Source organism: Gobius niger, assembly GCF_951799975.1.
Source record: "Gobius niger genome assembly, chromosome: 18".
Classification (NCBI taxonomy): domain Eukaryota; kingdom Metazoa; phylum Chordata; class Actinopteri; order Gobiiformes; family Gobiidae; genus Gobius; species Gobius niger.
This window is the reverse complement of record NC_136869.1, coordinates 8600455-8612775: the sequence shown is the minus strand read 5'-3', so window position 1 is coordinate 8612775 and position 12321 is coordinate 8600455.

The following is a 12321-nucleotide window of genomic DNA, read 5'->3' as shown; positions in this document are numbered from 1 at the left end:
CCATGATTTTGAGTTCATGTCACTTTCCTTTTTTGTGCTGTTTGTAATGGCAGCTGTTGGTATATCCTGCAACCACTGAGAAAATAGTGAATACAGGAGGACCGATCTCCCGCCTGGTGCAACTACAGCATTGTTCAAGACGAAGTTGGTATCTTGTGTACAAACAACGGTGCACCGGCGCTTTCGTTGCTTAGAGCAGTTTTTCCCAACCAGGGGTACGGGGACCCCTGGGGGTACTCCAGGGCCTAGTAGGGGGTACTTGGAACGGTTTCAAATTTCAAAAAGTGGGAAATTGAACATCATACTCATTGGAAAAGCTATATTTTGCAGTAAAATGTGCTGTTTTTGGAGAATTTTAGGTTTATTTTTACCACAGCATTGTCCCTTTTCTTACAAATACTACTTTTAAGCAACTACTTTGTAAATAAACTGCAATACCTTTGAGGTAGGGGGTACACGGACGACCACTGAAAAGCCCAAGGGGTACGCAGGACAATAAAGGTTGGGAACCACTGGCTTAGAGAAAAAAGGGGTCGGCTGAGGCGTGCGCTAAGAAAAGTGCTGACCACAACGAGAACTTGCTGCATCCCCTTCGCTCTCCTCTTACTTAAACATAGTGCAGTCTCTTTATTAAGCTTTGGAGGGACAAACTATTTCTCCCACTGTGAGTTAAACACCGCCCATGTCCCGGCAAAGAGAGATTATATCTAGCGCCAGTATTAAACTCTTATCCCCCGCCTTCCAGAGTCAATTTTCTACCCAAGTCTAAAAGCTTACACCCTATAAGCCAGTCTAATGCCCACAAAACTTGTGTTGTCGCCTTGATGTTTTTTGGCACTGTTTTTCTGCTTTTTTGTTGAAGATTTTGGATTTAGGGAATGCCAAACTGGAGAAATGTGCACGGTTCCAGTATGTGCGCTCCCCATAACTCCCACACCCACCACCACCCACAGCAGCGGACAGTATTCCAGTCTACTACAGTCTGTAGGTTTCGTTTCGTTTTATTATGAATATACAGTAAAAACATTTACATTCATTCATGAAGTATTGCATATTCATAAATGGGACACCCTTGAAGCAACAGTTTGCTTATATATGGGGCCCAAGATAGGACACAATATTAAAAACACAAACATACATTAATACATTAGCAACCTAGGAAACATTTGTTTCTTGTTGCCTTTGTTGCCTATTTCCTTCCAAACCTATAACTAACCTAACCTACTCTAATCTAAAGCTACCATATCTTACTTTTATTACTTTAGCAATGCATCAATTTAAAAGAGTACACACTATATGCTCACGCACATTGGGACGTAAAGCTTGAGGAGGGACTGCTGTGCATAACATCACCATGGGAGTCTTTCCTGACCCTGTCCAGTCCACTTACTGCACCAGGTATGAGGTAACTGCTTCAAGAAGCTTATCAGAAGAAGCTTATAAAGAGCAATGCAAATAAATAAACAGCTTTAAAGGAACAGGTCAGCGTCTTTCCATACAGAGATATGTTCTTACCTGAGCTTAGACGAGTTGATATGTACCTGCCTGGTCTTTGTGCCCGTGGAAGAGCTTCGTCGCTTTTAACTTCAACCCCTTGGAGCTATAGGAATCTACTAGGAGAGGCCAAATGCTAAGCACATCTTTGGTCGTTTTGCATGACTGAGCGCACGCACAAAGACCAGACCGGTACACTTCAACTCGTCTTAGCTCAGGTAAGAACATATCTCAGTATGAAAAAACGGTGGCCTGTTCCTTTAAGGCTTATTTTACGGCTGTTTTAGAAAATATATACGGTAAGAAAATGATTTTTGATTGAAACTTTGCAAATTAACCTAAAACACCCGTGTCACCTTGTCCAGTCCCGTTTTTAAAAGCTCAATTGTTTCCCTTTATCTTTTCTGCATATTAATTTCCACATCCTGTCCATTCTGACCCGATCCACGGCGGCCATTTTGAACCAGCCATTTGAACGTCTTTATCTCCGCTCGCCAAACGCTGAGGTCGGCCAACGCTGAAGCCCCGCAGACAATTCTCCCATAGAACTAATGTGATTAATGGGTGTCGTTTATGAGAGGGCGAGGGCCGGGGTTAGAGAGAGGAAAAGCCTGGCAGGAAACAGTTTGTCAATTTGTCAAAAAGCTTCATTTTTGCGGCAGTCAGGAACACCTCCGTCCCTCATCGTCTTCAACACCGGTGTCCCTTTAAAAGTTTAGCTATCTGACTTCCAAGACTTTGTGCCTTGCAATCTGGGCGCTTTTGTTCATCTCAGGAATGATTTAACCGGCACTGAGGCACAGTTTGTTCAATGTCATATCCAACAAAAAGTAACTGACGGGCACAAGGAAAATTGTGGCCTGTCCACCTCATTATGGATCTTCAGATTACCGATGGTTATTGACAAGCATGTTGCCCAATCAGAAAAGCCGGATATAGCGCCATATTTTGTAAACATGGAAGTTAAAGGAACAGGCCACTCTTTTTCCATACTAAGATATGTCCTTACCTGAGCTTAGACAAGTTGATTCGTACCTGTCTGGTCTTTGTGCGTGCCAGTGTAAGAGCTTGGTCGCTTCCAACTTCACCCCCGTTTGGAGGTATAGGAATATGTTGGGAGAGGCCAAATGCTAACAACATCTTTGGTCGTTTTGTGTGACTGAGGGCACACACAAAGACCAGACAGGTACACATCTACTCGCCTAAGCTCAGGTAAGAACATATCTCAGTATAAATAAAGGGCCGGCCTGTTCCTTTAATAGTTTCACAATTGCATCAGTCAGAAGAGCGGGAACAAATGTGAAAAAAAGACCAAAAAAATGATGAAAAAGTGACAAAAAAGCAACGAAACAAAATTTCAAAAAAGTGACAACGCGGCAACAATGCAAGGAAAAAGATTCTTCTAGATCAGTTTTGTAGGTATAAAGCAAAACGCACACGAGGCTGTAGTGATGCAGAGGAAGCGTTCGTGCTTCACAGCTCGATCCTGGGTTCGATTCCCACCTGGACGGGGCCTTTCTGTGTGGAGTTTGCATGTTCTCCTTGGGTGGAACCGTTGCCGCACATGTGTGCAGTCGCGACAGCGCTTCTGTCAGTATCCCCCAAAGGAAATTGAACACCACCGAGTATGGAGTGACTGTATAATTGTCTTGTGTAAAGCACTTGGTATATATATATATATATATATATATATATATATATATATATATATATATATATAAATAATACATAAATAAAGCCCTTCTTTTTCTTCTTCTGTAACCATCCTGCAGAGGCACAGATGCGATTTTGGCCTGTGACAGACTGGGAGAATGAGAAATGAGGCTTTACTCTGGCCTATAGGCTGTTGGGTAAAGCTGAACTGGAGAGAATACACTTGGTTGAGGCGGGGGCTGACATTTCTTCATTCAAATTACTGCTGCACTGAAATAAAATTATCATTATTTCTTTTAACAGATCCTAAATAAGTCATATTTTTTCCAAATATGCACTTTAAGACCTCTCTGCCTTTATACCCAAATGACTTCAGACAAAAGCTCGATTGCCTTTTGCAAACTGTGGTCACTCCACACAAAAACCAAATCAGTATAAAATCCTCAGAGAATCTTTCGCCCTATATTTCAGACTAAAGTGAAAACGGATTAAATTGACAATCCGGCCAATCTAAAATATCCAAAGCAACATTTCAAATCTATTCCAAAGTATTGAGAGGCTTCTGTGTTTACCTGGCAGCTTTATTTACATCTCTCTTAGCATTAGTTTGATGCCATATCTGCGGATTAAAGCGTCAGATTGAGATTAGATTACCACAAACACTGTCTCCCATCTCTCAATCAGGCACCTGCGCTCGGCGATAAGCCGCCAATCAGCACGCATTCCCACATCATGACACTTTCCCCCTTAAACCATAAGTTCTTCTTTGAGACAAGCCCAGTGGTTTGTAGCACTATAACTTTACCTGCTGACACCGCGAGAAAACAAAAAAAGGCAAATGTTACATTTTCCCTGAAGCGCGTGTTGGTCCTGATGAGAGCTGGCACTGCGTTTACCTTTGGGTCGTTCACCTCCGTCTCTCCATCTGTCTGAGCAGATATTAATCTCATCACGCCTCAAACTACACCAGACAATGAATCGCATAACGGGGGACTTTGAACCTCCATAGTCTCAAGTTAACTCAGGTTTCTCGTGACCACAAATGCCTTCCGTTTTGAGGTCCTTCTTCACCGCAGCACTCCAGTAATGTTTGAATACCTTACGGTACCTTAGGATTGACTGCCCCAAACCTTGACACATCTTAATGCAATTCCTTATCTTTTTATATTAACATTTTAGTGCTATTTGAGAGTCATTAGAAATCAGTTTGGCGGCTGCTCAACAAAGTTTCTTAATCCCACACGCCGCGGTGAGGAGCAACTATTTTAGGAAATCTCCTTTTCCCTGAATAGAGATCAAATTTACTTTTTTATTCCTTTCATTTTCTCCTTCCCTGTCTTTGGGTGATAAGGCCCGCTCGCCGCCGCACACAATGGCTCTATTGTAGCGAGCCACGGAGCTGATAATGTTATGTGACATTAAGGCACAGATGTTACTTCCTATTCACTCACTCATTTGATTGGAAAAGACGCACAAAGAGACAGCGTATTATTCAATGCTTTTATGAATTAAGGCGTCCCATATTACACACAATCGTCATTGATCTGTCTCATACTTCAGGACTACTTTATTAGCCCGTCGGAGGGATTGGGGATTTTTCGGCAGCGCCATTATGAGGGATGAAAGCAGGACGGTAATGATGATGTGAAGCTGCAGTTGTTCTTAACCTGTGCCTTCCAAGATTTTCTAGTTCCTGGGTAAATGCTTGGAGCACAAATCCAAAGCAATTATCAGAAGTTGTGGGGACAAGGGACAAAGGGTTTGCATTTCATTTCCATCCATTTCCTTCCATGATTTTGAGTTCATGTCACTTTCCTTTTTTGTGCTGTTTGTAATGGCAGCTGTTGGTATATCCTGCAACCACTGAGAAAATAGTGAATACAGGAGGACCGATCTCCCGCCTGGTGCAACTACAGCATTGTTCAAGACGAAGTTGGTATCTTGTGTACAAACAACGGTGCACCGGCGCTTTCGTTGCTTAGAGCAGTTTTTCCCAACCAGGGGTACGGGGACCCCTGGGGGTACTCCAGGGCCTAGTAGGGGGTACTTGGAACGGTTTCAAATTTCAAAAAGTGGGAAATTGAACATCATACTCATTGGAAAAGCTATATTTTGCAGTAAAATGTGCTGTTTTTGGAGAATTTTAGGTTTATTTTTACCACAGCATTGTCCTTTTTCTTACAAATACTACTTTTAAGCAACTACTTTGTAAATAAACTGCAATACCTTTGAGGTAGGGGGTACACGGACGACCACTGAAAAGCCCAAGGGGTACGCAGGACAATAAAGGTTGGGAACCACTGGCTTAGAGAAAAAAGGGGTCGGCTGAGGCGTGCGCTAAGAAAAGTGCTGACCACAACGAGAACTTGCTGCATCCCCTTCGCTCTCCTCTTACTTAAACATAGTGCAGTCTCTTTATTAAGCTTTGGAGGGACAAACTATTTCTCCCACTGTGAGTTAAACACCGCCCATGTCCCGGCAAAGAGAGATTATATCTAGCGCCAGTATTAAACTCTTATCCCCCGCCTTCCAGAGTCAATTTTCTACCCAAGTCTAAAAGCTTACACCCTATAAGCCAGTCTAATGCCCACAAAACTTGTGTTGTCGCCTTGATGTTTTTTGGCACTGTTTTTCTGCTTTTTTGTTGAAGATTTTGGATTTAGGGAATGCCAAACTGGAGAAATGTGCACGGTTCCAGTATGTGCGCTCCCCATAACTCCCACACCCACCACCACCCACAGCAGCGGACAGTATTCCAGTCTACTACAGTCTGTAGGTTTCGTTTCGTTTTATTATGAATATACAGTAAAAACATTTACATTCATTCATGAAGTATTGCATATTCATAAATGGGACACCCTTGAAGCAACAGTTTGCTTATATATGGGGCCCAAGATAGGACACAATATTAAAAACACAAACATACATTAATACATTAGCAACCTAGGAAACATTTGTTTCTTGTTGCCTTTGTTGCCTATTTCCTTCCAAACCTATAACTAACCTAACCTACTCTAATCTAAAGCTACCATATCTTACTTTTATTACTTTAGCAATGCATCAATTTAAAAGAGTACACACTATATGCTCACGCACATTGGGACGTAAAGCTTGAGGAGGGACTGCTGTGCATAACATCACCATGGGAGTCTTTCCTGACCCTGTCCAGTCCACTTACTGCACCAGGTATGAGGTAACTGCTTCAAGAAGCTTATCAGAAGAAGCTTATAAAGAGCAATGCAAATAAATAAACAGCTTTAAAGGAACAGGTCAGCGTCTTTCCATACAGAGATATGTTCTTACCTGAGCTTAGACGAGTTGATATGTACCTGCCTGGTCTTTGTGCCCGTGGAAGAGCTTCGTCGCTTTTAACTTCAACCCCTTGGAGCTATAGGAATCTACTAGGAGAGGCCAAATGCTAAGCACATCTTTGGTCGTTTTGCATGACTGAGCGCACGCACAAAGACCAGACCGGTACACTTCAACTCGTCTTAGCTCAGGTAAGAACATATCTCAGTATGAAAAAACGGTGGCCTGTTCCTTTAAGGCTTATTTTACGGCTGTTTTAGAAAATATATACGGTAAGAAAATGATTTTTGATTGAAACTTTGCAAATTAACCTAAAACACCCGTGTCACCTTGTCCAGTCCCGTTTTTAAAAGCTCAATTGTTTCCCTTTATCTTTTCTGCATATTAATTTCCACATCCTGTCCATTCTGACCCGATCCACGGCGGCCATTTTGAACCAGCCATTTGAACGTCTTTATCTCCGCTCGCCAAACGCTGAGGTCGGCCAACGCTGAAGCCCCGCAGACAATTCTCCCATAGAACTAATGTGATTAATGGGTGTCGTTTATGAGAGGGCGAGGGCCGGGGTTAGAGAGAGGAAAAGCCTGGCAGGAAACAGTTTGTCAATTTGTCAAAAAGCTTCATTTTTGCGGCAGTCAGGAACACCTCCGTCCCTCATCGTCTTCAACACCGGTGTCCCTTTAAAAGTTTAGCTATCTGACTTCCAAGACTTTGTGCCTTGCAATCTGGGCGCTTTTGTTCATCTCAGGAATGATTTAACCGGCACTGAGGCACAGTTTGTTCAATGTCATATCCAACAAAAAGTAACTGACGGGCACAAGGAAAATTGTGGCCTGTCCACCTCATTATGGATCTTCAGATTACCGATGGTTATTGACAAGCATGTTGCCCAATCAGAAAAGCCGGATATAGCGCCATATTTTGTAAACATGGAAGTTAAAGGAACAGGCCACTCTTTTTCCATACTAAGATATGTCCTTACCTGAGCTTAGACAAGTTGATTCGTACCTGTCTGGTCTTTGTGCGTGCCAGTGTAAGAGCTTGGTCGCTTCCAACTTCACCCCCGTTTGGAGGTATAGGAATATGTTGGGAGAGGCCAAATGCTAACAACATCTTTGGTCGTTTTGTGTGACTGAGGGCACACACAAAGACCAGACAGGTACACATCTACTCGCCTAAGCTCAGGTAAGAACATATCTCAGTATAAATAAAGGGCCGGCCTGTTCCTTTAATAGTTTCACAATTGCATCAGTCAGAAGAGCGGGAACAAATGTGAAAAAAAGACCAAAAAAATGATGAAAAAGTGACAAAAAAGCAACGAAACAAAATTTCAAAAAAGTGACAACGCGGCAACAATGCAAGGAAAAAGATTCTTCTAGATCAGTTTTGTAGGTATAAAGCAAAACGCACACGAGGCTGTAGTGATGCAGAGGAAGCGTTCGTGCTTCACAGCTCGATCCTGGGTTCGATTCCCACCTGGACGGGGCCTTTCTGTGTGGAGTTTGCATGTTCTCCTTGGGTGGAACCGTTGCCGCACATGTGTGCAGTCGCGACAGCGCTTCTGTCAGTATCCCCCAAAGGAAATTGAACACCACCGAGTATGGAGTGACTGTATAATTGTCTTGTGTAAAGCACTTGGTATATATATATATATATATATATATATATATATATATATATATATATATATATATATATATATATATATATATATATATATATATATATATAAATAATACATAAATAAAGCCCTTCTTTTTCTTCTTCTGTAACCATCCTGCAGAGGCACAGATGCGATTTTGGCCTGTGACAGACTGGGAGAATGAGAAATGAGGCTTTACTCTGGCCTATAGGCTGTTGGGTAAAGCTGAACTGGAGAGAATACACTTGGTTGAGGCGGGGGCTGACATTTCTTCATTCAAATTACTGCTGCACTGAAATAAAATTATCATTATTTCTTTTAACAGATCCTAAATAAGTCATATTTTTTCCAAATATGCACTTTAAGACCTCTCTGCCTTTATACCCAAATGACTTCAGACAAAAGCTCGATTGCCTTTTGCAAACTGTGGTCACTCCACACAAAAACCAAATCAGTATAAAATCCTCAGAGAATCTTTCGCCCTATATTTCAGACTAAAGTGAAAACGGATTAAATTGACAATCCGGCCAATCTAAAATATCCAAAGCAACATTTCAAATCTATTCCAAAGTATTGAGAGGCTTCTGTGTTTACCTGGCAGCTTTATTTACATCTCTCTTAGCATTAGTTTGATGCCATATCTGCGGATTAAAGCGTCAGATTGAGATTAGATTACCACAAACACTGTCTCCCATCTCTCAATCAGGCACCTGCGCTCGGCGATAAGCCGCCAATCAGCACGCATTCCCACATCTGATTAAGACACGCTTTTATAAACTTTAGCTCAATGCCATGTTTATTTTTCCCAACGCGTATCTGTCGCTAATCTATTTTTACTGATGACATTAATTATTACGGGGCTGTCAGGTTTCAGGCGTCTCCACGGAAACGTCTCATCAAAATATACTTGAACTGACAGAGGAAGAAGTGGTTTTCCCTTAAATGGTTGGTTTTCAAACCTTTTAATGTAAAAACTTTTTATCAACGGAAATCCCTTATAAAAGTTTCATTTTCTCTCAGGCCAATGAAACTGGAGCAAACCTTCTGCAGAGACTAAAGTGAAAACAGAGACTTTAGCTGAAAACAACATAAAACATGGAGGAAACAAGCTATTAAAAAAGGATTTTTATTTAAGTCAGAGTGCCTCGGATCCCTTTCTTCTCTAAATAACTATTAGTTTATTGGTGTGAAATGCGCCATGAATCCAGAGGTTTTGACGACACAATCCCCAAGCTCTACACTTGTTTTAATGGATTAGAAAATACTAGGTGAAGGAGTTTTTTGTATTAATAAAGTGCGATTAAAAATATTAATCGGAATTAATCACATAGCAGCACGGACCAGTAGTGCCAGGATCTACTTTGTGGGTGGGCAGTGAAAAAAGTAAAAATGTTGTAAAACAATGATCAGCAAATGTAAGTTCAGATGCCCCGACAGAAAGTTAGCGGGCTATACACAGCGGGGAGAGAGAGAGGAAAGACGTGTCTCGGCCATAAACTGTATCTATAATCGACAGCTTCTGCTCACTCCTCCCCGTTTACCATAATGACCACACTCGAGGGGGAAATCATGGCGGGTTTACAGACTCACCCTCCCCAGCTCTGATGAAGCTTAAGCATGTTCCTAAAAATGGCATAAGGGCGGGATTTTCACTGTAGACTCGGCCCTTGCGTGACGTGTAGCTCGCGCTGATCCAATGCTAACAGTCTGGCCCTCATTAAGTACGAGATTTCTAAAATTCTTCTTTCGAAAACCAGCCTGGTTTCTTTAATTGTGACTAACCCAGCGTTGTATCAGGAGGAATATCAAGCTGTAGAAAGTGTTTAAAAATTAGAGACTGTTAAAGGCGTTAAAGGTCCTATATCATGCAAAATCGACTTTTTAGAGCTTTTAGCCATGTTGTTATGCTATTTCCTTATCAAAAACACCCCCAGAGTGGTTTGTGGCTTCATTCATGCAGCTCTCAGTAATCCTCCTGAATCCTGCTCTCTGAGCAGCTGCTCCGCCCTCTCCTGGTGAACGACTGACCTGTTCAGTTGGGACGTCACAGCGGAACGGAAGTGCTCGGCGTCTGTAATGCAATGTCTTGCAGCCTGATTTTAATTTGTAAAACAGCTTTTTCATTATTTCTGTCGTAAGAGAGAAACAAAGAGGAAAAAAAAGGGGGGAAAAAAATAATTTAAAAAATGTGGATGCGCCCGAGGTGCTTCCAGGTCAGCTGAGGCCAAAACAAACACACCCCCTGAGCGTCTGAACAGATCAGTCATGTTTGCGCTGCAGCTGTGAAGATGGAGCTCGTTGTCACCTATTCTGGACACACCTGTTCTTTATTCTTACCTAACGATAATGTCACGGAGAAAAAGAAGCGCGTTTGGCTACGAGGACGGGAGTTTATTCAACCTTTTTCAAGTAGAGGCCACTCGTCAGAGGCTGTTTTTTTCTCCGGGATTCAGCGACTATCAGCAAAATGGTGTTTTTCTGTGACTGTCTCTGATGGATGTTTGGTGAACCTTCGCCAGAATCAAAGTGGATTAACTTTTATAACCAACGTGAGTCCCATAATGTAAACAGTGATGGACCAGAGCGGTGAGTTAATCCAAACGTGTGTTAGCTTGTGTGTTAGCATATTAGCTTGTGTGTTAGCCATTTATGAAGCTGTGTCAACTCCGTATAACTGCATCGTGAAGTAACTTCACTTATTACTGTTTATTTATATTACGGTAAACTTTAAAGTTGTATGTGCGGAGAGAGGGGGCGGAGTTATCTGAATTGAAGCGTTGTGTCTTCCGGGTTCGAAAAATACCTCCAGAAAACACTTATATTTATCAAAAAAATGAGTGCTCCATAGTGGTAGAGGTACAATATATCATATAAATGCCTATACTTAACTTTGGAATGGCTAAAACAGCATGATATAGATCCTTTAAAGTTGATTTTAACGTGTCTAAAGTCCAATGCTTCTCAATGGGAGACTGTTGGCGATATGGTGCTACTACAGCAATGGCGGCCTCTAGTGTCGTGGGCATAAAGCAGAGCAGCCAGCGGCCATTGGTCTTGGCGATACATCTGCGTTAGGGTTAAAAATACGTTTCCAACTATTGATCAATGATCACCTACAGCCAGATGTGCGCGACAGATCCTGCAGCTGTCTCTGACCTGGTAGAGGCAGTCGAGGCCCACCCAGGCCTAACCGTGACGCCGCGTATGGTACACACACTTTTTTTGTTTCCTTTGTCCTGCAAGACGTTGCTTAGGGATGAACACTGTGTAGCCAAAAACTATTTTACTGTCAAACTTGTTTGCACACACATTGGGCTGGGCGATATGGACTAAAAGTCATATCCTGATATATTTTGGCTGAATATCGATATACGACATATATCCCGCTATGTTTTCTGCAAAGTGAGAGCTGTGAAATAAAATGTTACGTCAAAGTCAAAGCCAAATACGAAGACTCACTATAAAACGTAAACATAAACACTATATAACAAAGCTTCGTACGGTGCACATTTAATAAAAAAATATCTTAAATAAAAATAGCCTAGAAAATAAAATAGGGCAATCTTTTTCTGATGGCAGCATTTATATATAAAGAGATAACAAAATAAAGTGCTCAGTTGAAGGTAAACTTTTTAAAAATTGGCTTGAGGGTTACCTGATCCATATCTCATTTAAAAATATATCGATATATCTTAAATATCGATATATATCACCCAGCCCGAGTTAAGCCACATAAAGGTATTTCAAAAAGATCATTCATTCTCCAAAATGGTCACACAGGCCTCACATCTCTAAGACGCTGACAGAGATGCAGCTTCCTTCAGGACAACACGAGATAAAAAACTTTAACCGGTCACTATTTTTACCCCCTGTGTTCAGCGCCGACACTTTTTTTTTCTTCACCTGGTGGAAATAACACGAAAACCCTTTGCTTCAGATTAACATTTGGAGGCGAGCGCAGGTCTCCCGGGGTGAGTATTGACTTTTACAGCGCAGGTGAGTTAGCGCTGGCTGCTGGTGGAGGGATTAGGTGCTCAGGCCTTATCAGGTGTACAGGCAGGAAAACTCGCATGTTCTTTCATCTCGCCTCACTCTCTCTCTCTCTCCCCGTGCTCTTAATCCACAGCTGTGCCACTTCGCAGAGAAAGTAGGCGTGCGGCGCAGACAAGCTGAGGGCCTTATTAACATTCGAGGTAGTGCAAATAGGATGTAATATGAGAATG